This window comes from Thalassophryne amazonica, chromosome 6 (assembly GCF_902500255.1).
Source record: "Thalassophryne amazonica chromosome 6, fThaAma1.1, whole genome shotgun sequence".
NCBI lineage: Eukaryota > Metazoa > Chordata > Actinopteri > Batrachoidiformes > Batrachoididae > Thalassophryne > Thalassophryne amazonica.
In genome coordinates, this window is record NC_047108.1 from 74,095,039 (window position 1) to 74,120,791 (window position 25,753).

Genomic DNA, 25,753 nt, shown 5'->3' on the forward strand with positions numbered 1-25,753 from the left:
GATGGTTTGGATGAAGTAACTAATGAAAATAACTCAGACAGAACAATCGGAGAGAAAGAGTCTAACCAAATACCGGCATCACTGAAAGCAGCCAAAGATAACGATACATCTTTGGGATGGTTATGAGTAATTTTTTCTCTAATAGTCAAAATTTTGTTAGCAAAGAAAGTCATGAAGTCATTACTAGTTAAAGTTAATGGAATACTCAGCTCAATAGAGCTCTGACTCTTTGTCAGCCTGGCTACAGTGCTGAAAAGAAACCTGGGGTTGTTCTTATTTTCTTCAATTAGTGATGAGTAGAAAGATGTCCTAGCTTCACGAAGGGCTTTCTTATAGAGCAACAAACTCTTTTTCCAGGCTAAGTGAAGATCTTCTAAATTAGTGAGACGCCATTTCCTCTCCAACTTACGGGTTATCTGCTTTAAGCTACGAGTTTGTGAGTTATACCACGGAGTCAGACACTTCTGATTTAAAGCTCTCTTTTTCAGAGGAGCTACAGCATCCAAAGTTGTCTTCAATGAGGATGTAAAACTATTGACAAGATACTCTAACTCCCTTACAGAGTTTAGGTAGCTACTCTGCTCTGTGTTGGTATATGACATTAGAGAACATAAAGAAGGAATCATATCCTTAAACTTAGTTACAGCGCTTTCTGAAAGACTTCTAGTGTAATGAAACTTATTCCCCACTGCAGGGTAGTCCATCAGGGTAAATGTAAATGTTATTAAAAAATGATCAGACAAAAGGGAGTTTTCAGGGAATACTGTTAAGTCTTCTATTTCCATACCATAAGTCAGAACAAGATCTAAAATATGATTAAAGTGGTGGGTGGACTCATTTACTTTTTGAGCAAAGCCGATAGAGTCTAATAATAGATTAAATGCAGTGTTGAGGCTGTCATTCTCAGCATCTGTGTGGATGTTAAAATCGCCCACTATAATTATCTTATCTGAGCTAAGCACTAAGTCAGACAAAAGGTCTGAAAATTCACAGAGAAACTCACAGTAACGACCAGGTGGACGATAGATAATAACAAATAAAACTGGTTTTTGGGACTTCCAATTTGGATGGACAAGACTAAGAGACAAGCTTTCAAATGAATTAAAGCTCTGTCTAGGTTTTTGATTAATTAATAAGCTGGAATGGAAGATTGCTGCTAATCCTCCGCCCCGGCCCGTGCTACGAGCATTCTGACAGTTAGTGTGACTCGGGGGTGTTGACTCATTTAAACTAACATATTCATCCTGCTGTAACCAAGTTTCTGTTAGGCAGAATAAATCAATACGTTGATCAATTATTATATCATTTACCAACAGGGACTTAGAAGAAAGAGACCTAATGTTTAATAGACCACATTTAACTGTTTTAGTCTGTGGTGCAATTGAAGGTGCTATATTATTTTTTCTTTTTGAATTTTTATGCTTAAATAGATTTTTGCTAGTTATTGGTGGTCTGGGAGCAGGCACCGTCTCTACGGGGATGGGGTAATAGGGGGATGGCAGGGGGAGAGAAGCTGCAGAGAGGTGTATAAGACCACAGGTCTGCCTCCTGGTCCCAACGCTAGACAGTCACAGTTTGGAGGATCCCAAAAAATTGGCCAGATTTCTAGAAATGAGAGCTGCTCCCTCTAAAGTGGGATGGATGTCGTCTCTCCTAACAAGACCAGGTTTTCCCCAGAAGCTTTGCCAATTATCAATGAAGCCCACCTCATTTTTTGGACACCACTCAGACAGCCAGCAATTCAAGGAGAACATGCGGCTAAACATGTCACTCCCGGTCTGATTGGGGAGGGGCCCAGAGAAAACAACAGAGTCCGACATTGTTTTTGCAAAGTTACACACCGATTCAATGTTAATTTTAGTGACCTCCGATTGGCGCAACCGAGTGTCATTACTGCCGACGTGAATTACAATCTTACCAAATTTACGCTTAGCCTTAGCCAGCAATTTCAAATGTCCTTCGATGTCGCCTGCTCTGGCCCCCGGAAGACAATTGACAATGGTTGCTGGTGTCGCTAACTTCACATTTCTCAAAACAGAGTCGCCAATAACCAGAGTTTGATCCTCGGCGAGTGTATCGTCGAGTGGGGAAAAACGGTTAGAGATGTGAACGGGTTGACGGTGTACACGGGGCTTCTGTTTAGGGCTACGCTTCCTCCTCACAGTCACCCAGTCAGCCTGCCTTCCCGACTGCACGGGGTCTGCCAGGGGGGAACTAACGGCGGCTAAGCTACCTTGGTCCGCACCGACTACAGGGGCCTGGCTAGCTGTAGAATTTTCCACGGTGCGGAGCCGAGCCTCCAATTCGCCCAGCCTGGCCTCCAAAGCTACGAATAAGCTGCACTTATTACATGTACCGTTACTGCTAAAAGAGGCCGAGGAATAACTAAACATTTCACACCCAGAGCAGAAAAGTACGGGAGAGACAGGAGAAGCCGCCATGCTAAAACGGCTAAGAGCTAGTAGCTACGCTAAGCTAGCGGATTCCCAAACAGGGAATCCGACACTAGACAGGCTGTGGAGCAGCACAGGTAACGCACGACAACAGTGCCAAAACAAAATAAAAATCCACTAGACAGGCTGTGGAGCAGCACAGGTAACGCACAACAACAGTGCCAAAAAATAAAATAAAATAAAAATAAAAATCCACTGGACAGGCTGCGGAGCAGCACAGGCAACGCACGACAACAGTGCTAAACAAAATAAAAAGCCACTAGACAGGCTGTGGAGCAGCACAGGTAACGCACGACAACAGTGCTAAAATAAAATAAAAATCCACTAGACAGGCTGTGGAGCAGCACAGGTAACGCACAACAACAGTGCTAAAAAATAAAATAAAATAAAAATAAAAATCCACTGGACAGGCTGTGGAGCAGCACAGGTAACGCACAACAACAGTGCTAAAAAATAAAATAAAATAAAATAAAAATCCACTGGACAGGCTGTGGAGCAGCACAGGCAACGCACGAAAACAGTGCTAAAACAAAATAAAAATCCACTAGACAGGCTGTGGAGCAGCACAGGTAACGCACGACAACAGTGCTAAAACAAAATAGAAATCCACTAGACAGGCTGTGGAGCAGCACAGGTAACGCACAACAACAGTGCTAAACAAAATAAAAATCCACTAGACAGGCTGTGGAGCAGCACAGGTAACGCACAACAACAGTGCTAAAACAAAATAAAAATCCACTAGACAGGCTGTGGAGCAGCACAGGTAACGCACGACAACAGTGCTAAAACAAAATAAAAATCCACTAGACAGGCTGTGGAGCAGCACAGGTAACGCACAACAACAGTGCTAAAAAATAAAATAAAATAAAAATCCACTGGACAGGCTGTGGAGCAGCACAGGCAACGCACGACAACAGTGCTAAAACAAAATAAAAATCCACTAGACAGGCTGTGGAGCAGCACAGGTAACGCACGACAACAGCGCTAAATAAAAATCCACTGGACAGGCTGTGGAGCAGCACAGGTAACGCACGACAACAGCGCCCAAAAAAATAAAATAAAAATAAAAATCCACTGGACAGGCTGTGGAGCAGCACAGGTAACGCACGACAACAGTGGCAAAAAATAAAATAAAAATCCACTGGACAGGATGTGGAGCAGCACAGGCAACGCACGACAACAGCGCCAAAAAACAAAACAAAAATCCACCGGACAGGCTGTGGAGCAGCACAGGTAACGCACGACAACAGTGCTAAAAAAAATAAATAAATAAATAAATAAAATAAAATAATAAAATTAAAATCCACTGGACAGGCTGCGGAGCAGCACAGGTAACACACGACAACAGTGGTAAAAAATAAAATAAAAATCCACTAGACAGGCTGTGGAGCAGCACAGGTAACACACGACAACAGTGCCAAAAAAAATAAAATAAAAATCAAAATCCACTGGACAGGCTGTGGAGCAGCACAGGCAACGCACGACAACAGTGCTAAAACAAAATAAAAATCCACTAGACAGGCTGTGGAGCAGCACAGGTAACGCACGACAACAGTGCTAAAATAAAATAAAAATCCACTAGACAGGCTGTGGAGCAGCACAGGTAACGCACAACAACAGTGCTAAAAAATACCTCTGTGTATCTCTCCTCAATTTCAACGGAGCTTTACTGACATGTGAAACATATGTTTACACTGTCAAAGCAAGCGCTCAAGTAAAAATTAAGCCATCTTGCTCCCTCTGTGTCTCTCTCTATTCAATTTCAATTGAAACATACATTTACATTGTCAAAGCAAGTGTTGGAGCAATAAATAAATAAATAAAAATGAAAAATTAAGTCCTCTCTGTCTCTCCCTCTCTCGCTGTTTTCCTGCTAACAGCAAACTTAAAATAGTGTAAATTTCTAAATGTATCATCAACTACGCACACACTAGGAACTTTGGATTAATACTGAAGGATTTTGATGGAGTTTCCCCCCCCCCATCCAGCGGACAGAATGATCCTATATTAAATGATCCTATATTCAACCTTTCATTTGAACTGTCAATGATATTGAAATAACAGAATATGACTTGGAATGATTTTCCTTTTAATTGTAAACCAAATTATGCATTAACTCAGAACAATTAGCTAAACTACATGAAATTCATGAAGACTGAAAAGACTGTTAAAGCATTTCAAAAACCACAGCTAAAGTTTGTAGAATATTTTGAAAATCATGGTAAAATATGAAGAGAGGTGGAAAGAAGGGAAACATTTGTAAATGCCCACCTTAAAGGGAAACATTACACAGTGAGAAATGCAATACTTTCCTATAAGAAACATACCAAAGAGCTGATATTCCACACTTTGTGTGTAAATTCCTGTAAATCCATTAAGCCAGAATGGATTTTTTCCAATGAAAGAAAGTCTAGATTAATTTTAAAAAAAGTCACATAATCTTGCCTCAAATCCTGTTTGAACATGTTTATTTTCCAGAGACAAAAAGAAATCTTACCATGTTTCTTGAGGGCACAAGATGCAGTGAGCTTTTCCCGTTTCTGTGAACTGTGTTCATGACGATGAACTTTAAGATCAACCCAGCAACAATTCACAGATTCTTGTCCTTATTAAACTTTTTCAAACAGTGTTTCTCACCATCTTCCCTCTGTCCGATGTCACTCCGTGACACAGACTTGCCGCAAAATTCCTCTTTTAAAAACTTGATGGCTCTTATAGTATGCGATGTCCACATGCTACGGTTAGCTTAAAGAACAGCATCTTGGAGCATCGCCGTAGCAACCAACCAGTCCCGCTTTAAGACAACTGTCGCAACAGCCACGCTTTGAGAGAGCCATTTTTTTGCCGTGGACTTCCACGGATCCAAGGACACAGATCTGTATCTGCAACACACAGATCAGTGTCATAAAAAAAAAAAAAAAGAACGCTTTGTGATAGGCATTTTAAAAACTCAGTGATGATCATGATTACAGAGTACAACACTAGCACCACCCCCCACCCCCCATGATGAAATCCGCGGCGTTTTCACAGCCCTGCTACCTCTGTCTGTCTCTCCTTCTCAATTTCAATGGAGCTTTATTGACATGGGAGACATGTTTTCATTGTCAAAGCAAGTGTTAAGAGTAAAAATTAAGACCTCTCTCTCGCTCTCGTTTGCTCTCTCCCTCCCTCTCTCGCCGTTTTCCTGCTGAACTTAGAACTTCTTAGAAACACGAAGCCTTTCAACTATAAAATAAGTCTTAAATTTCTAAATGTATCACCAGCGACACTCACACGACAAACTGAATTAATAGTGAAGGATTTTAATGGCTATTTTTTCCTTTTCAGCTGACAGAATCTCTGTTCGGCTGTCCTCAGCTGCGTTCTGTGCTAGCACTTCAAATCGTTTCACAGCCTCAGGACGTTGAAGCGGCTAACTTTTCAGCACACATTTTCAGCAACAATTCAGTTCCTTTTTCGGAAAACCCGTGCTCGACGAACAGACAATTTGAACCCGAGAGCTGGGCAGAAAATCTGTCACTACCCTCAGCTTTGAACACTGTGGAAAAGAGCTCTCTCAAACAGCTGGACTCCAGAAACATCCCCCCTTCCCTCCTCACCTCGGCAGCAAACAAAGCAGAGAGCAGCAGTGGAGAGGACTCACAGTGGCTCCGGTATCGGAAAACGTCGTGGGCTGGATCGGTATTTTCTGATACGTGAATTACGACAGTATCGGAAGCCGATCCTGACACCGGATCAGTTGCAACCTTAGCTAGAACACTGCTTCTCAACTACAGAAGCTATCTCCAACAGCTCGGTCTCAGTTCAGAAACATAAAGTCCCTTTATTCAGAGAGTCGCATCAACTGAGAACATGGTGCCATTCTGGGGTCAATAGTGCTGAACTACTGAACGAACCTTAATGTTTTCAACATTTTTTAAAATCCGTAAACCACATACAGCAGCACATCCAGGTACAGGTACCATCAAAATAAACATAAAAACAGTTAAGCTATCAAATTTACAATTTATGATAAATTTAATTAATTTAAAGCCTGATTTATGCTTCTGCATCTCTATAACTCCGTGTCATGCAATGACATGCATGACAGTTTTAAAGATCTCCGTCCCTGGATTATTTATTCTGGACTAATTTGTCCCTCAGCAAGTTTTTCTTTCGACAACCATCACCTCCAATTCAAAAGGTAAGGTGTACAATTCCCTCTTTTTTCGACTCCGTGTTGTAAATTTGCGTACTCTTCTGCCAAATGTATGTGATCCAGAAATGTAATCAGTGTACGCACTAGTGCAGCAGATAACTGAAGAAAAATCTAATCGTTTTGACAGTGTTGAATGCTTGGTCACCAAAGTAAAGGTCAAACAAGGTCAACATACATTAGATTCTATGACATGTGACATGTTACCCCGTAACATGACAACTAAGCATGATAAATGGTCCAAACTATTCCTTTTTAAAACACTGTTAACCAATAATTTGCATCGCTTTTTACCAAAATTGGAGCAACTTTAACTTTTGACCCCTGTACAAACTTGAGACTGACCTTTGTCACCATTCTTGCTGTTAGAACCCGACCGATATATCGGCCGGCCGATATTATCGGCCAATATAAGCCCTTTTCAAAGTACTCACTATCGGCCGACATTTTGCTAATAGAACGCCGATAATTTCTCATAAACAGAACAGTTACTGAAATGTCCTTGCACCATTTCTCCAGTAGATGGAGCTCTGACTCCATTCAACTAAGAGCTGCTTACACCCCTGCTTAAATGTGTTCATCACTGGCCGTAGTTTGCCCCCACACTGCACTGATCGGCTGACAAAAGCATACAAGTAAGTTTATAAGAATGTTGTTTGTAATAACTTTGCAATTACAATCACCCCACATTTCTCCCATTTCAGTTCAACTCAGTTTGATTAACTCAGTTTATTACCTCCGCCAAGGAGGTTATGTTTTCGGTCGCGTTTGTTTGTTTGTCTGTCTGTCAGCAGGATAACTCAAAACGTTTTGAACGGACTTTGATGAAATTTTGTGGAGTGGTTGGAAATGACAAGAGGAACAAGTGATTAAATTTTAGTGGTGATGTGGATCACAATCCGGATCCAGGAATTTTTTAAAGGATTCTTCACCATTGCGGGAAAGGGGGAATTTTGACATTCTAGTTTCTAACTCCACAAAAACAAGGGAGAAAGGCTTGAAAAAAATTAAGGTGTAACAGTCAAATGTTCTATCAAAACAACAAAGTTTGGTGATGATCGGATCCGGATCTGGTGATCCAGAATATGCAAAAATATAGGGAAAACAGAAAACATGTCAGTGTGAGGTGACAAATGAAGCTAGAGATGCACAACTAACACCAAATTGTAGCTGAAGCTGTACTGATTCAGTAAGGTGTCATCAGATTTGATGTAGCTTCAAATGTTATGGAGGTAGATCCAGAAGAAAACCACCATTACCGAAAAATCGTTTTTATACAATAACTTTTCAACTAATAAAGACATAAAAGTGATTCCAAGTTCTAGTGGTATGTTTTCATGGTCAAGGATGTCAAATATATCAAATGTATCATAGTTTAGGTTCTAACACTGAATTGTTGAATAGATCACTGTGCCAAGGACAGAATCTCTTTAGGGTCAGTGACCCTATGGCCTTGGCGGAGGTTTGCGCACTCGAGTGCTTCTAGTGTAGTAATGTGTCAAATGCGCTTCATTGCATCAGTCACGCTTTTTATTAAGCTCACATTGTGTAGACCTTATTTCTAGCATGAAAAACTTTCGTTTACTGCTAAGAGGTTGAAACATTCAGATTCACCGGTCGTCCAGAAGGATTCCGGGAATTACTGCCATTTGCCATTAACCCTCTGGGTCCGACGCTGTCGTATACGACGGCTGGGACCAAGCTTTACTAAATTGTTAATAACTTTTTAATCATATGAGATAGAAACTTTTTTTTTTTTTTTTGCTGAAAAGTTAACTCCGCGGACTTTCAATCCACCGTCGGCCATCTTGGTACTCTTCATAGAAGATGTGTGATGACGTGCGCAATGTGAGTGTCCAATCAGAATTGGTTCTCCATCACATGGTTTTCCAAAATCCAATTGTAGGGCAGACTTACATCACGTGATATGGCAAAGATCGTTTTCAGGAGTGATATCTTACTAGTTGGCCCATTTGAATAGCCCCCTAACTGCTCTAACTGCATTTTTTTGAACTTGAAAATTCTTCTCTGTTATAAAGTTAATCAATATGAGGACAAAGCTTCAGCTTTTAGCTCATACCTTTTTTGTTAAGGGTCCAAAAAAGAACATTTTATTCATAAAAAAAAAATACGAGGTCTGTGAGAAAAGTATCCGACATTATTATATTTTTAAAAAACCATATGGATTTGAATCACGTGTGATTACATCAGCCAAGCTTGAACGCTCGTGGGCATGCGAGAGTTTTTTCATGCCTGTCGGTGACATCATTCGCCTGTGAGCACGCCTTGTGGAAGGAGTGGTCCAGCCCCCTCATCGGAATTCCTTTGTCTGAGAAGTTTCTGAGAGACTGGCGCTGTGCTTGATCAAAATTTTTTCCAAAACTGTGAGGCACAGCCGAGTGGACATCGTTCACATCGAGAAATTCAGCTGGTTTTCGGTGAAAATTTTAACGGCTGATGAGACATTTTGGATTGTTTCTATCGCTGTAAGGACTTCCCACGGAGCAGGAAGTCACGCAGCACTCCGAGGCGACATCGTCATCCTGTTTCAAGCTGAAAACCTCCAAATTTAAGCCTCTGTTGACCCAGGACGTCGTGAGAGAACAGAGAACTTTCAGAAGAGGTCAGAATCAGCAGTTTATCCGGACATTCCACTGTTAAAGGAGATTTTTTTTAATAAAAGACGTGCGGACGGATTGGCGCTTCGGCTAGCAGCTGGTGCAGCGCGCCCGCCACAGGAAAAACACCTCCGTTGGAAGCCTTCAATCAATCAATCAATCAATTTTTTTATATAGCGCCAAATCACAACAAACAGTTGCCCCAAGGCGCTTTATATTGTAAGGCAAGGCCATACAATAATTATGTAAAACCCCAACGGTCAAAACGACCCCCTGTGAGCAAGCACTTGGCTCCTTAAGGACGAGTTGGAACATGCCCTGCTGTTACACAATTTCTCAGATACTCACTCAACTGAAAGCCACCAAAAGCTGCCTGGATTTTACAAATGGTTATCAACATGGAGGATGTGCCTCACAGTTTTGGAAAAAATTTTGATCAAGCAACTTCTCAGACAATGAAAATCTGACGAGGGGGCTGGACCACTCCTCCCACAAGGCGTGCTCACAGGCGAATAACGTCACCGACAGGCGTGAAAAAACTCACGCATGCGCACGAGGGTTCAAGCTTGGCTGATGTAATCACACGTGATTCAAATCCATATAGTTTTTTAAAAAAATAAAACTGTCGGTTTCTTTTCTAATAGACCTCGTGTGTATATATATATATATATATATATATATATATATATATATATATATATATATATATATATATATATATATATATATATATCGGCTGATTTATCGGCTATCGGCAAATCAACCAATTTATCGATTATCTGCATTTTTTTTTATCAATCAATCAATCAATTTTTTTATATAGCGCCAAATCACAACAAACAGTTGCCCCAAGGCGCTTTATATTGTAAGGCAAGGCCATACAATAATTATGTAAAACCCCAACGGTCAAAACGACCCCCTGTGAGCAAGCACTTGGCTACAGTGGGAAGGAAAAACTCCCTTTTAACAGGAAGAAACCTCCAGCAGAACCAGGCTCAGGGAGGGGCAGTCTTCTGCTAGGATTGGTTGGGGCTGAGGGAGAGAACCAGGAAAAAGACATGCTGTGGAGGGGAGCAGAGATCGATCACTAATGATTAAATGCAGAGTGGTGCATACAGAGCAAAAAGAGAAAGAAACAGTGCATCATGGGAACCCCCCAGCAGTCTACGTCTATAGCAGCATAACTAAGGGATGGTTCAGGGTCACCTGATCCAGCCCTAACTATAAGCTTTAGCAAAAAGGAAAGTTTTAAGCCTAATCTTAAAAGTAGAGAGGGTGTCTGTCTCCCTGATCTGAATTGGGAGCTGTTTCCACAGGAGAGGAGCCTGAAAGCTGAAGGCTCTGCCTCCCATTCTACTCTTACAAACCCTAGGAACTACAAGTAAGCCTGCAGTCTGAGAGCGAAGCGCTCTATTGGGGTGATATGGTACTACGAGGTCCCTAAGATAAGATGGGACCTGATTATTCAAAACCTTATAAGTAAGAAGAAGAATTTTAAATTCTATTCTAGAATTAACAGGAAGCCAATGAAGAGAGGCCAATATGGGTGAGATATGCTCTCTCCTTCTAGTCCCCGTCAGTACTCTAGCTGCAGCATTTTGAATTAACTGAAGGCTTTTTAGGGAACTTTTAGGACAACCTGATAATAATGAATTACAATAGTCCAGCCTAGAGGAAATAAATGCATGAATTAGTTTTCAGCATCACTCTGAGACAAGACCTTTCTGATTTTAGAGATATTGCGTAAATGCAAAAAAGCAGTCCTACATATTTGTTTAATATGCGCTTTGAATGACATATCCTGATCAAAAATGACTCCAAGATTTCTCACAGTATATTTTAATTTTGACCCCTGTGTAATTCTTCAATTGACCTATACCAGTGACCACTGAAAATTCAAGTGGCCAATCGGTTCTTTCAAAAGAGGAATGTCTAAGGAGTATTTGTGCCAAATTTGATGCTTTTATCACCATTTGCAGGATACCGCTCTAATTCGGAGTGGGAATTCATACGCCTAAATGGCGGCCAGTATCCGGCCTAATTCAGGCCGGTTGTTGGGCTACCTTTCGGCCACATGGGTTGATTGTGATGTTTTTTTATAAGTTTTTTTTGTGTTGAACAAATTCATAAATTCAATTCAAAATTCATTTCAACTGATTTTACTGGCTGAGGTATGCACTTTGAGTGCTATCCTAGTTATAGGCTTAGATATAGGCTTAAATCTAAGCGTACACATTTTATTTAGAATTTACTTGCAGAATGATGCAACTGAGACACGAGGCCACAAGTTCGCCATGTGTTGGAGTGGTGGAAATGCACTGAAGTCATAAACAGCACCGCCAGGTTCAATATAGCTCCCAGTGGCCGAAAGGTCATGTGTTTAGTGGCACTGAGGGGCCAGCAGGAGCCGGCAGAGCGCTGGGCTAAATAAAACCATGAGCTCAGCAAACAGTGTAAGTACACTTGCACATTTACAATAAGAGCTGCATCAATGGAAACACATCGTGATTCACACAGCCAGGCTCACTGTAACACTACCACACAAATTTACAGTTAAACGGGAACACGATAATCCCATCCAGCGTATATGATACCAATTGTTATTATTCCACCGACGTGTGCTGCCACGACAAGAAATACATCCGAAATGTTAATGTGCGTAAGTACAGAAAATACAAGTCAAGTCAGCAGAGGCGAGCCGCTCAGCCAAGTGAGTTGGCAAAATAACGTTTGTTCACAAGTAAAATTAACTTTCTTGCCAGTCAGCTAGCACTACTAACTACTTTAAATCCAAACAATGCCTATAAAATGTTACTACAAACATTATTTTCTATTTCTCCACGGTTGCTAATCACTGCTAACGCGTTGTTGACATGCTAGTAGGTTAGCTTGGGTGCTAATAATACCTCAACAAAGTCCGAACTAAAAGTCCGACATAAGCCTAAAAACACACCACAGTTCCAGCAGGGGAGGCTGTGGGAGCGACAGCGAATCTCCCTGGTAAACACGCGAAACTCCGGATAAGCGAAACAGTCGCGGGAAAAATGCGAAATATGTCAAATATCCCAAAAACTTCCAGCTCGCACGAAGCGTAGCAGCTGCTGCTGGTGCAGCTTGAAAAGTTGCAGCACAACAAAGAAGTGAACACACAACTCACCTTACAAAGGCTTCTGTGCTCTGCTGCCACGGACACACACTCCACTCTGGACACGTTCTCACAGCAAACCTGGATCTGAAGATTTATTCTGATGGGGTGAAAAAAATCGTGTTTGACAGAAAAAGGCGGAATGCCAAGTATGAGTTTCGTATGAAATCAGCGCGGAGGAAAACGCGCAGAGGCGTGGCTGAAGTTTGTTGGATCAAACTCCTCCCATGACGTCAGACTGTGGAACACACAGGCGCTGCTTCCTGAGCTCAGGTTTTTACCTTTTAAAAATCCGATAACATCCATTCGGAAATCATCGTAAAACAAGTCGTGGTGTCTTATAACGGATCTTACGCGAGTAAAACGTGTTTTTATCCCTGTCTGAGCCGGGTAATTAAATAATTTCATTCCTCAACGCTTTTTACAGGTCAGTGAAAAACTTATTAAATGAAATATTTATAAATAATATAAAATAATTCATGTGTGACCACTTTGATCCTTTAAAAAAATAGTTTCTTTCAGGTGACAAAACCACAGCCTTGACCAGACAATCTAATTTATTTTAGGTGATGTGTTCTGGAGTAAAGCTGTATGGCCTCTGGGTTTTTAAAGATTTAAATTACAAAAATAATTTTCTTTGGCACCACTGATTTTATTTTTTAGCGTTTAAATAAGGGATAATATATTGCCAATATGATCAGAATTCGTGCTGTCTAGAAACAATTTAGAATTTATCTCCCCTGAAGGGGAGAATTTCTAGCAATCAGATGGCCATGACCTACATTTTTTAGCCACGTCATATCACGTGGGGGCTTCCCCTGATCTGCACAAGGGATGCTGGAAAGGACACTGTGACTGCCAGTCAGAGTAAAGAAAGGCAGCGTGATGTCAGGTAGCTCCTCAGTCAAACAAAATAAACCAAGTTGGCGGAAGAGGCTCTGAAACAGCTTTTTTAAATTTTGTAAAGGTTAGTGAGAAATAAACACTTTATAAATGTAAAAATGCTGTTTTTAAAACCAGATAACACATCTGAAGTGATTTACAAGGCATCTTATGGATGCTAGCATGTACTCCCTGGGAATAAGCATCAAGCAAGTGGGTCAGGTCACAGGTAAAATCTTAACGTCACACATGCGCACACGCATTTCCTCCTGCATTTCATCTGCACAACAGTGTAAGAAGGAAAAAATAATCATGATGGAATTCCCCCCTCTTTGATTTTGGTAGAAATTAAATTTTATCAGTTTGTGATATTTGAAAAGCCGTACAGCTTTAATTTTTATATTATTCGTTTTATTTTATTGGGAAATGTTCTCTCATGTACACTGCTGTAAATGTTCGTACCTTGAAATTTGACAGTTTTCTCATATATGTGTTTGAATTTGAGCAAAATTCAAAAGTACACAAACATACGATACCCAGGAAAGTACTGGACACTCAGTGCCATTTTCCATTCACAGGGAGGTAAAAGACGAAAAAATAAAATTAAGAGGCATATTTAAAAAAAATACATTGCAAACAATGGCAAAATAAATTTTGTCTGATATAGTGCAATACGAAAACATCCCTCATGGGGCTGTAATTATCACTCAGCCGTGAGTGTGTTGTATGTGTGTGTGCGTGCAAAACTAAGTTGCACTTTCAATCAATGAAGAGCACCAACATTGACAAGATCCAAAAGTGTTTTTCATCATCTTTTAAAGGGGAACCCTGGACCCTATTTTATTTTATTTTTTTTAGATGTTGGTTGAAACGTTTCACTCAGGACAGAAATTATTTAATCAGTCCAGTAATAATTTAGAACGCTAGCATCGTTGTGGGCTGAACAGCTATGTAAGGTCACGGGGCAAGCTGAAACCTTCAAAGTAAACCGTATCTTGTCACCACTGAGTAGGCGAAAATATCATTAGTAATTTTTGGTACCATGGAGTGGATCTCTATGGAGACACGCATGCATGATTTCCTCAGTAAGTGCCATGTAACTTTGTAACTGTAATGAAATGCTACCCTCAGCCGTATGAGCATAAAAATAGGAAACAGAATGTGACCTTTTGACCTCTTAAAATAGATCAAGGTTAGCCATCTTAGAACTTGTCCAAAGTCTGTGTCCATATAGTTAGTGGTGTTCTTTTGCCTTTTGCTTTGGTGATGTGTCTCTGCACAAAGTCGTTAAAGTCAATTGTTGATGAGGTACTCGTTCTTCTGACAACAAACAGAAGAACACACATGCACCAGTGGCCTTAGTGGGCACCATGAGTCTGCGATCACCAATGAGGCTTCACAAGAAACTCAGTGGACTCATTTGTCTTTACTTTAAATTGTAGTCACTGTGCATATTAAAAGATCCTAACATGGCCCAAAGTAGGAGGTTCACTGGTCCTCATCTGTCCCTACCAGTAGTTTTTATGGAGTTACTTGCTGAAATTTTGCAGACCCCCTGGTTGACTCTTATTGACTGACTGACTCCATTAAAGAGGAACTCCAGAAGATTTCAGTAATTGGTCCAGTGTTGATTTCAAATGCAAACACCATCGCTGGCTAACCAGGTATGAAATGTACTTGTAGGGAATATGCTAAAAACACTTACAGAATATGCAGAATTGTTATTAGAAATGCCTTGGCCACATGGGGTGTACACAGGAAATTTTGCTGAGTAAAATTTACTCTGGTGGGATAACATTTGGTCCAGTCTAAATAGAGTTAAATGTACTCTACCACAGGGCTAAATCAACTCAACACAGCGTAAAATCAACTCTTATTGGAGTAAAACCACTTGCACTGACTAGATGGTGTCACAGACCGAACAGCCCGCAATAAAACTCGGTCTGCCCTGCCTTCACTGCGCATGCGTCATCAGCCGCAGTTCACCAATTAACACCTAATTTTTGCTTAACCCTCTGGGGTCCGAGGGCATTTTTTGGACAGTTCAGTCGCCTGGCATAAATGTTTTATTATTGCTGTTAACAGCTCTCCCTGCATCCCACAATCAAGTTATATGTCTCTTTTTTTCAGGACAACCTGTACTTTCAAAATATATATGCTATAGTTGTGTTTTATAAGTGTAATAAAGGTTTACAATCAGAAATAAGAAAGGAAAAGTAAAGCAGAAATAATTTTACACACATTTATTCAAAACACACAGCAAACTATAATAAACTAGTAACACATCTCTCCTAAAAACAATCTTTGGTGTGTCATGTGAGGTAAATCTGCCCTACAAATGGATTTTGGAAAACCATGTGACAGTGAACCAATTCCGATTGGGCACTCACATTGCTCCTGTCATCACACAGCTTTTATGAGGAGTACAAAGATGGTGGACAGTGGCTTGAAAGTCAGCGGAGTTAACTTTTCAGCAAAAGTGAGTTTCTATCATATCATTAAAAAGTTATTTACGATAATTTAGTAAAGCTTGGTCTCAGCCGTCGTATATGACGGCGTCGGCCCCAGAGGGTTAAAACTGCACTCCAGTCATCATCTATCTCAGCAATAGATTTTTGAAGCTTTTGTACAACAGTCATTTCCGCATAAATTCAGCATTATTTTATCAGAAAAGGTGGAGGAAGCGATCACAGTGCCACAGCTACATGAGCTGCTAGCTGTTGTGTTCACTGACCGTCCGTCATTTCAAACCTCACAGATTAAAACGGCCTGCTTAAAACGGCCTCGTTTCTGCTTAAAATGATCTTCAGAATGATGTAAGAGGCAGTGTTGTCAACTTGCCGACTTTCTCACTAAATCTGGTGACTTTTCAAACCCTCTTGATGACTTATTTTCTCAAAAGCGACGAACGACAAGTCTAACTACTTTGGCTGGTGCCACTGGAGACTTTTCTGGTGTTTGGCAAGTCAGCTCTAGTCTCTGTTCTCACCAAGCGGCAGCGGGTCCCCCACCTCCGCTGCTGCTGCAAAGCTACAGAGCCCTGTTGCAAAGCACTGAGAGGAGGGATATCTACAATCCTCCGCATTCAAACACACATGCGTGATGCCTCCGCGTCTGTTCCTACATTGAATATCAAACCTGACTCAGACTCGCTCAGCCCACTCACCTCCTTTGCTTCCCTCTGACAAATTAGTCTCCAGACTTTGAGGATCCCTGGCCTTGAGAAGTTATGTTATTTTGAAAAGTGATAGCCAATTTTAATGGCAAAATAAACAAACCAACAATCAAGTTTATTTCTAGTTCCATTTAATAATAATAATAATAATAATATAATCACCTTTATTGTCATTGCACAGCAATCAGCACAACGAAATTTGCTTGTGCATCTTCAAAAACAATGCCCACCCTCACACATAACTTACCCACACACATACTTCAATAAATATTAAAAACATCGGGAGATTTGGAGGGGGGGAGGCAATCTCAGAGACAAACATAACTCGTACTGCACTGGTCCCACAGTCATTGTCCCATATTGCACTTATCCCATGCTGCACATGTCCTATATTGCACTTATCCCATGCTGCACATGTCTCATATTGCACTTATCCCTCTAAAACCTCAATTAACATTTAAAATACCCAACTTTAATAAAACCCTTAAATAGCTAAAAAAAAAAAATAATAAATACAGTGGTCCCTCGTCTATCGCGGGAGTTACGTTCTAAAAATAACCCGCGATAGTCAGCGTTATTTTTTTACAATTATTATAGATGTTTTAAGACTGTAAAACCCTTCACAACACACTTTATACACTTTTCTCAAACAGGCATTAACATTTTATCACTTTTCTCTCCTGTGTAAACACTCTCAAAGTTCAAACCTTAGTAGAAAAATAAGTCCAGTATTATAGAATGAAACCAAAGATCAAAACCTGTTTTCAGGCCCAAACATTTGTTTGAGAAATAAAAATAGAACATTTTCCTATAAATAATTATGATGGCTTTTAGAACTAACAAATTTAATTTTAACGATCAACCTACGAGGTTGGACACATAAGAAATTATTAATATTGTCTCACCAGTATTTCACTGTTCCTCTGACCGTACCTCTTCCTTGTGGCGTCGCTCCGCTGTCGCGTCTGTCGAGTCAAACCTCGGTGCAGGTGTCTTTTTCCGAGTGAAGGACACAGTTATGGGTAGTTGTTGGTGCTGTTTTTTCTTCTGGGCGAGACGATTCTTATAAACAGACACACGCAGAACACAATGCACGTGCTGTTTCTTCGCTCACTGCCTCCGGTGTTACTGTTGCGGGACGGATGCGGGACCCGCAAAGAAGCCAAGTCATTAAAAAGATACAAACTTCTTTCAGTGGCCACGGAGCTCTGCGGCTGTGGTTACCGAGACCATGCAGCGCTGCTGAATTGTATCCTTGCGGGCTGCTGGAGCGCTCTGCATCAAAACAGCGAGCGTAGTCTCTGGACCTGTTGCCAGATTTTGGCTGCAACTCCGCACAGCAGACAGTGGGGCGGTGTGAGTGGCCCGCTGCAGCATAAGCGCATCGGAGGCAGTGAGAGCAATCGCGGTGATGCTGACCGGCCTGCCTGATGAGGATGCAGAACACAATGCGCTGTTAAAAAAAAGAAGAAGCATGCAAAATTGCACTAAAAAAAATCTGCGAAACTGTGAGGCCGCGAAAGGTGAACCACGATATAGCGAGGGACCACTCTATACCTAAAAGTTAAAAATAGTTAAAAACAAATATTGCAAATATCCCCCTTTATTTTATTTAGAATAATGCAATGTTTGCAATTATTAAGGTGTTTTTACTCACGCTGTTCGGTCGGCGACACCGGTAGAGCTGATTTCACTCTACAGTAGAGTTTTTTTTTTTTTGGCTGTATTTAGACTGGGATCGAATGTTATCCTTGCAGAGTAAATTTTACTCAGCAAAATTTACTGTGTACAGCCAGTACATGTCTGAGTGCTGGTCCCAAGCGCAGATAAATGAGGAAGGTAGAAGGAGGCAGGGCGTTAACAGTAAGGTTTGTCAAATCTAAGCCACAGGGGGTGTGCAGCCAGTACATTCTGAGCCCTGGTCCTAAGCTCAGATAAATGAGCACAGTTGCATCAGGAAGGGCATCCAGCATGAAAAAGCCAAGACAACCGCGCAGAGTACAAACTGATTTTCCATACCATAGTAGTCGAGGGTGAAGAATATAATTGCATTTTCTGCTACTAAATCTTGTTCTTATCTTTCAGAAATAGCCAGAGTAAATCATCTGGTCTGTATGATTATACTGCATATATTTTTGACCTGATTCCGTTATGTTGACGTTTGAGTAGCGGCGTGATGTTTCTGCCATAATCCTAAAACTACTGTTTTATGATCATATTGTGTTCATGTACGCTTGCACTGTCCAGTTGAATGTGTTCAGACTCATATTAGTATAATATTCACTCTGTTAGATTTAGGGCTTCTTTGTAAGAGCACATTATGTGCTGAAGATATTGTACTCATTATTCTACTTTTGAGTAATCGTGGGAGTATTGAAACTGCTTATGCAGCCTGTTTAGTCTATATTGTTGCTGCAAACCTAGGTGTTGAACCGCAGGCACGTATGTGCACGCCAGCCAGCTGACATTTAAGATATATGTTATAGCTACGGATAATCTCGCAAAGTGTGTTTATGCCCACATATGGAGTTGTCTTGCAGATTCTCACAGGAATAAGGGAGGAAGCCTGAAGAATGTGGCCATGACCTGTCCTGTACAGGCCACTCAGGGACAGGTGTGGTAAAGACACTCGAGTGAAGTGATGTGCTAGTAACCTGTCCTTCCAAGCTAGTCGTCTGGCCACACAACACAAGGGGAGGAGAATTCCCAGAAGCAGACGGTTCTCACCAACCTGTTCAACCAATGAGATGAGGGGATAACGTTGTAAGAATAGATGAATCATTGTTAGAGCAGGTCATTTAAGTGGATCATAGATAGCATGGGGGACTCTTCTTCTTATCTCCTACGTCAGGGATGAGAACAGGATCCACAGAGCTCTGTGTAAGATTTATGCTTTATAAGCTGATTAATTTTACTACTCAATATTATTTTAAATAAAACTCTGTTCTGGATGGTAAATCAGGCAGGGTGCAATCTGAACAGACTCTTTTGTCTCATGACTTCTTTGTTTCCACCTTTCCACCTTCCCTAGGATCAACGGACGCGCGGTAACTGGCAGACGAGGTCAAGGGTCTTAGGGGCCAGTCTCCAACAAGGGATAACAATGACCGCTACCATATTATGGCTCAACAGGGTGCTGGCGAAAATTGGGCTACTGCTGGGTAAAGAAGAGGAAGAGGAGGTGAATGTGTCTAGATGTGCAGCAGGTTCGGGTGATAAAGAATGCAGAAGGTAATGTGCTGACAAGCGAGGAAAGTGTGTTAAGAAGGTGGAGGGAATATTTCAAGGAACTGGTGAATGAAGAAAATGAGAGCGAGAAGGCTGGATGATAAAGTGACAGTAAATCAGGATGTGCAAGAGCTGAGTAAGGATGAAGTGAGGGCATCTATGAAAAGGATGAAGAGTGGAAAGGCAGTTGGTTCAGATGACATTCCAGTGGAGGCATGGAAATGTTTAGGAAAGATGACAGTGGAGTTCCTAACCAGACTCTTTTAGGAAATCTTGTAAAGTGAGAGGATGCCTGAGGAGTGGAGATGAAGAAAGGGTTATGTGCAGTACTGAAGCAACTATAGAGGCATAAAGTTTATCATCCACAACATGAAGTTATTGGAAAGAGTAGTAGAAAACACGTGATGATCTGTGAGCAGCAATATGATTTCATGTCGAGAAAGAGCACCACAGATGCAATGTTTGTTCTGAGAGTGCTGATGAAGAAGTAGAGAAAACCAAGAACGTGTCATCATCATAATTGCCCATGAACTCACTGGATCAACACCATTCACATCCTCGCTGGCCATTGTTTACATGCGCTGTGAGACGCTGAAACTCTGCTGGTGCTGCAGTGCATTCTAGGAAGCACTGGGGCCGCCAGAGGGATTATGGGAAATGTTAAATACCGAATGGACTACGATGTTTTCTGATTACATTATGATCTGTAGTGAGAGTAGAGAGCTGGTTTGAGATGAGCCTGGAGATACACTCTGAAGAGAAGGGGAATGGAAATCACTTGGAGCAAGTCTGAGTACATGTGTGTGAATGAAAGAGAGCTCAGTGTAATAATGCACTTACAAGGAGAAGAGGTGGTCAAAGGAGATGAGTTTCAGTACTTGGGGTCAACTATCCACAGTAATGGAGAGTGCGGTAGAGAGGTGAAGAAGAGAGTGCAGGCAGGGTGGCGAAAGGTGGCAGGAGTGATTTGTAACCAAAGAATAAAGTGCAAGAGTGAAGGAGAAAGTCTACAAGACAGTAGTGAGACCAGCTATTTTGTAAGGCTTAGAGATGATGACACTAACAAAAAGACAGGAGGCAGAGCTGGAGGTGGCAGGGATGAAGATGTTGTGATGCTTTTTGGGAGCGATGACGATGTACAAGTTTAGGAATGTACATATCAGACGGACAGCACAGGTAGGATTTGGAGACAAAATCAGAGAGACAAAATTGAAAAGGTTTGGACATGTACAGAGGAGGGACCCAGGGTATATAGGGAGAAGGATGCTGAGGATGGAGCCACTAGGCAGGAGGAAAAGAGGGAGGCCAAGGAGGAGGTTTATGGATCTGCTGAGGGAGGACATGCAGGTGGTTGGGGTAAGAGAGGAAGATGCTAAGGACAGGGTGAGATGGTAACGGGTGATCTGCTGTGGGGACCCCTCAAGCGAGCAGTCAAAAGAAGAAGAGGAAGAAAGAGTTATTAAAAGTGCTTGGTAGCATGGAAAGGTTACTTACAGAGGTAAACGTGCATGTTTACCTCACAAAATGTAAAGAAATCTTTTAAAATGACATTATATAGCATTACCTTTTGGGTCCTCCCCTGTCTCCACTGAGTCATTAACAAGTCCATTGTTGATTAGAAGCTTGTTCTTGGGCACCAGGGCCTACATAGGCCTTATTACTACTATTCAGTGTCAAACATGTAAGATGCAGTGAGTGTGGTATTCTTTGCGTTGTCCTCCTTGTTGGCGCTACTTTAGTGCAGCATCTCATATTGATTATCATTGTACCTCTTTTGAGAGATTGGAAAATTGTTTTGGTATTTCTGGGAAGGTTGTTCCATTGCTGAAATCTTAATTTATATCCTATAATAGTTAGATTTTCTGCAATGGAATAAGGTTGTGCTCTGGGCCCCTTCTTATTCTCCATGTATGAGGTCTGTGAGAAAAGTATCCAACCTTTTTATGCAAAAAATATATGGATTTGATTCATATGTTTTTACGTCAGCCAAGCTTGAACCTTTGTGCGCATGCGTGAGTTTTTTCACGCATGTCGGTTGCGTCATTCGCCTGTGGGTGTTGGGAAAGTGTAGGTACACGGACCCACAACAGGGGGCGCAAATGAACGGACAATGGAATAGGTCAAATAACAACACTTTACTGTTGTGAATGTGCACAACAAATACAACAGATTGCAACAATAGACAATAGTCAATTCACAAGGTGTCGTGTGGGCAGGCTCGAAGATAGGAGACGCCTGTCCAAAGCAGAACCGGAACCACATGATTTCCTCCGCCACCAGACCCCGGGAATACTGGAGCCGCCAAGTCCCGAACTCCCAGGTGGCCACTGCCTCCGCGTGTCGGATCTGGTACTGCTGGCGAGGAACAAAAAGCAAGTGAATGAGGATGCGTTTGCACCCAGGAATCAGCACGGCAGGAAAGCTACCTCCACCTCTCATTGGAAAAACAGTCCAAAAGATAATGCACAAAAGTCACAAAGGATATTGTCAAGCAGACAGCTGAGGTACGTTACCTTCCAGGTAGAACGATATCTCGGCAAAGAGGTGGAGATGACGTCTTGCTGATATACCGATGCTGATCCAATGAGTGGTGACAGCTGTCATAGGTGATGAGTGTCAGCTGTCACCCCGGCTGCTCCTGTGAGGCGGCAGCGCCCTCTGGTGCCTGGAGCCCACACTCCAGGCAGGGTGCCCTCTGGTGGTGGTGAGCCAACAGTACCTCCTCTTCAGCGGCCCACACAACAGGACCCCCCCCTCAACGGGCGCCTCCTGGCCTCCTCCTTCTTCAGGTCCGTACCCCTCCCAGTCCACCAAATACTGGAAGCCCCGGCCCATCCTACGGACATCCAAGAGCCGGCGCACAGTCCAAGCTGGCTCGCCATCGATGATCCGGGCAGGAGGTGGTGCCGGACCTGGAGTACAGAGGGGTGAGGTGTGATGGGGCTTGATCCGGGACACATGGAAAACGGGATGGATCCGCAGTGAGGCCGGAAGCTGAAGCCTCACTGCGGCTGGACTGAGTACCTTGATGATCTTAAATGGACCGATATACCGGTCCTGCAGTTTCGGGGAGTCCACTTGAAGGGGGATGTCCTTGGTAGACAACCACACTGCCTGCCCGGGCCGGTACGTAGGTACGGTACGTACGCCGACGGTCAAATGGGCCTTCGTCCTCATCCGGGCCCTCAGCAAGGCAGAACGGGCGGCACGCCACACCCGACGGCACTTCCGTAGGTGGGCCTGGACCGAGGGCACACCGACCTCTCCCTCAACCACCGGAAACAAAGGAGGTTGGTACCCCAGACACACCTCGAAAGGGGAGAGGCCGGTGGCTGATGACACCTGGCTGTTATGGGCATACTCGATCCAGGCCAGATGGGTACTCCAGGCCGCCGGGTGCGCGGCTGTCACGCAACGCAGGGCCTGCTCCACCTCCTGATTGGCCCGTTCTGCTTGCCCGTTGGTCTGGGGATGATACCCGGATGAGAGACTAACCGTGGCCCCCAGTTCCCGGCAGAAGCTCCTCCAGACTTGCGAGGAGAACTGGGGACCGCGATCGGAGACGATGTCTGTTGGGATCCCATGCAGCCGGACGACGTGGTGGACCAGGAGGTCCGCTGTCTCCTGGGCCGTCGGGAGCTTCGGGAGGGCCACGAAGTGGGCCGCCTTGGAGAATCGGTCCACTATCGTGAGGATGGTGGTGTTGCCCTGGGACGGCGGGAGACCCGTGACAAAATCCAGGCCGATGTGGGACCAGGGGCGATGGGGCACGGGCAGCGGCTGGAGCAGCCCCGAAGCCCTGCGATGGTCAGCCTTGCCCCTGGCGCAGGTGGTGCAGGCCTGGATATAATCCCGGACATCGGCCTCTAGGGACGCCCACCAGAAGCGCTGCCGGACGACTGCCACGGTTCTTCGCACCCCTGGATGACAGGAGAGCTTAGAGCCGTGACAGAAGTCCAGGACTGCAGCCCTAGCTTCTGGTGTGACGTAGAGTCTGTTCTTCGGCCCAGTTCCGGGGTCCGGGCTTCGTGCCAGGGCCTCCCGGACGGTTCTCTCTACGTCCCAGGTAAGGGTGGCCACGATAGTGGACTCCGGGATGATGGGTTCCGGTGGATCCGACAACTCCGCTTTGACTTCATCTTCATGTACCCGGGACAAGGCATCCGATTTCTGGTTTTTGGTCCCGGGACGGTAGGTGATCCGGAAATCAAAACGGCCGAAGAACAGTGACCAGCGGGCTTGCCTGGGGTTCAGCCGCTTGGCGGTCCTGATATACTCCAGGTTCCGGTGGTCAGTGAAAACCGTGAATGGCACGGACGTTCCCTCCAACAGATGTCTCCACTCTTCAAGAGCCTCTTTCACCGCAAGGAGTTCTCGATTGCCGACGTCATAGTTCCGTTCGGCCGGGGTCAACCTGCGGGAAAAGTAGGCACACGGGTGAAGGACCTTATCGGTCTTCCCGCTCTGGGAAAGCACAGCTCCTATCCCTGAGTCCGAGGCGTCCACTTCAACCACTAACTGGCGACTAGGATCGGGCTGCACCAGAACGGGTGCAGACGAGAAGCGCCGTTTCAACTCCTTGAACGCGGCATCGCAACGATCCGACCAGGTGAAGGGGACTTTTGGTGAGGTCAGGGCTGTCAGGGGGCTAACTACCTGACTGTAGCCCTTAATGAACCTCCTGTAAAAATTAGCAAAGCCGAGGAACTGTTGCAGCTTCCTACGGCTGGTGGGTTGGGGCCAGTCTCTCACCGCCGCGACCTTGGCCGGATCAGGAGCGACGGAGTTAGGGGAGATGATAAACCCCAGGAAGGACAAAGAAGTGCGGTGAAACTCGCACTTCTCGCCCTTCACAAACAGTCGGTTCTCCAACAACCGCTGCAGGACCTGACGTACATGCCGGACATGGGTCTCAGGGTCCGGAGAGAAGATGAGTATATCATCCAGATATACGAAGACGAATCGGTGCAGGAAATGCCGCAAGACATCATTAACCAATGCTTGGAACGTCGCGGGGGCGTTTGTAAGACCGAACGGCATGACCAGGTACTCAAAGTGACCTAACGGGGTGTTAAATGCCGTCTTCCACTCGTCTCCCTTCCGGATCCGAACCAGGTGATACGCATTTCTAAGATCGAGCTTGGTGAACATTTGGGCTCCATGCAGGGGCGTGAACACTGAATCCAACAAGGGCAATGGGTATCGGTTACGAACCGTGATTTCGTTCAGCCCCCTGTAATCAATGCATGGACGTAGTCCGCCATCCTTTTTTCCCACAAAAAAGAAACCTGCACCCATCGGGGAGGTGGAATTCCGGATCAACCCGGCAGCTAAAGAGTCCCGGATGTAGGTCTCCATTGACTCGCGCTCAGGTCGTGAGAGGTTGTACAGCCTGCTGGACGGGAACTCAACGCCCAGAACCAAATCAATGGCACAATCGTACGGACGGTGGGGGGGAAGGGTGAGCGCCAGATCCTTACTGAATACATCCACAAGGTCATGGTACTCCACCGGCACCTTCCCTAGATTGGGCGGGACTCTGACCTCCTCCTTAGCCTGGGAACCGGGAGGAACCGAGGAGCCTAAACATACCCGATGGCAGGTCTCGCTCCACTGAACCACTACCCCGGACGGCCAATCGATCCGGGGATTGGGTTTCAACATCCAGGGGAACCCTAAAATCACACGGGAGGTAGCAGGAGTCACAAAAAACTCGATCTCCTCCCGGTGATTTCCTGACACCACCAGAGTTACTGGTGGTGTCTTATGTGTGATTGGAGGGAGTAGGGAGCCATCTAGTGCCCGCACCTGCACAGGCGAGGTAAGCGCCACCAGAGGGAGCCCTATCTCCCTGGCCCATCTGCTGTCTAACAGATTCCCTTCAGAGCCCGTGTCCACCAGTGCTGGGGCCTTCAGGGTTAAATCCTCATAAAGGATTGTAACTGGGAGTCGAGTGGCAATGTGGGTGTGTCCCACGTGAATGTCTCGGCCCACCCCTAGCCCAGTTTCTAGGGGTGGGCGTTGGTGTTTGACCGTTCGGGGCAGTCTCTTACCTGA

At 43.9% G+C, this 25,753-nt stretch overlaps 1 protein-coding gene across 8 annotated transcripts in view; it reads right to left on the bottom strand.

The window, feature by feature from the left end:
* Window positions 1–12,613, bottom strand: part of tead3a (TEA domain family member 3 a) — a 78,020-nt gene extending 65,407 nt beyond the window's left edge. For 4 of the 8 annotated variants that reach the window (XM_034172503.1, XM_034172500.1, XM_034172498.1 and 1 more), the window contains exon 1: window positions 12,424–12,613. The gene's annotated coding sequence lies outside the window, so the exon portion shown is untranslated. The remainder of the gene's footprint in view (window positions 1–12,423) is intronic. The other 4 variants (XM_034172505.1, XM_034172504.1, XM_034172501.1 and 1 more) reach the window with 2 other exon arrangements.
* Window positions 12,614–25,753: the final 13,140 nt, after the last annotated feature.